Here is a 1,625-nt window from a genome sequence, read left to right on the forward strand (position 1 = left end):
TCCCTGGGGGCAAGTCACTGGTGCAAAATGTGTTTTACCCAAAAACCAGACTGAGACATCTGAAGTGAGTCTGACTCAGCCAATCTCAGAGAAGCGCTGACATACCAAACACAGTGAGAGTCATTGTGGCTCTGTAGAGCAGAGTGGCCTTTAACCCGCCCTTAAGATGGATGGGGAATTTGTTAGCCTCCTGTTTAAGAAGCAAATACAGATATATACATGGTGTGTGATGGACTTTAGCTTTGTTTGGTTCTGTGTGTGTTTCTGTTTATATAGTATTCTAATTTTGTGGAGTAATACAAGATAGGTATTTTATATTTTGAATAAATATAAGACATAGTTAGTATGTTTGTTTTAACATAAATCCTGCCAGTATGCCACTTCAGTTACAGTTTGCTGGCAAAGAGCTTAATCTCTGGTTAACCATAAGCAATTAAGTGAAGGCGTACAATACACCATGCAATGAAGCAGTACTTACTCTGTGATTTAGAAGCAAGGGTAGACCACTTTTCAACTATGGCTACAGTAATTTCTAGCTCTATGCAAGGATCAGCATAGCCCACCACATTGGAACATTGATTTAGCAATGGATTTTTAATTAGCCTTTAGCAAGCATGATTAGTATAACTCCAGCGCCAGCTATAGTCGAAGGTCACTGAAACATTGTTATCTGTCAGGCTACAAGAGAATGCGATAATAAACTAGATTGTGTCTCCAGAACCTGGGAATAAAGGAAAAGCTTAAACATTATCATTATTAGTGCTAAATAATTTAATGTCTCACTTTAAACACCAACATATTTGGCTGTTTAAAACAGAGTTTTCAAACCTTTAGTCAAACATGCACATGATAAGATATATCACAAATCTGAAGAATCTCACATACTTGATGTTGGTGGGACTTACTCACATTGGGATTGTTCTCAAGATTAACTCCACTTGAAGGAGCTTTTCCTTCACTGTTATCAATTTCTCTGTCATCAGTGCTTGAGATGGTCTGCCTGGGAAGCTGCTGAACACTCAAGTGATACAAACACTTAGCAGAGGATTTCATGGTTTAATCGGTTATAATTTAACCATGGGAAACAGTGAATAACTGTGATGAGTAACACTTGAAACAGTAAGAGAAATTGAAATGGCACCAAACACACAAGGGGTCAGTTTCACAAAGACAGACTTTGAGTATGCTATGGCTTAAACATTACAAATAAATGCAATGAATTCTGGGTAACTTTATTTTTTTCAAAACAAAAAAAATGGCCGACCAAGTCACGATTTAACCGCTCAGCTCCGTGTACCCTCAGGATAAAATGTTTGTCTACTGGAAGAATTCAACAGGTACAGAGACGTGTTACAATGGAAATTCAGCGAACAGTGTAACATTAAGAAGAAAAACTCTGACGAGAAAAAAATTGCAGTGACAGTAAACAGTGTTGACAGAAACATCAGATATGTTCAAAAAAGATGTAAAAAATATGGTACAAGACGCAAATAAAGAAATGTTTAAAAGAAGAAATACTAAAACAGGAGGAGGACCACAGGAAAAGCTTAAAGACACTTCAGAAATTGTATTGAAGATACACGGTGGGAAGTCGCCTCTGTTTTGGGGGATAAACGGTGGACGGG

Source organism: Seriola aureovittata, chromosome 13 (assembly GCF_021018895.1).
Source record: "Seriola aureovittata isolate HTS-2021-v1 ecotype China chromosome 13, ASM2101889v1, whole genome shotgun sequence".
NCBI lineage: Eukaryota > Metazoa > Chordata > Actinopteri > Carangiformes > Carangidae > Seriola > Seriola aureovittata.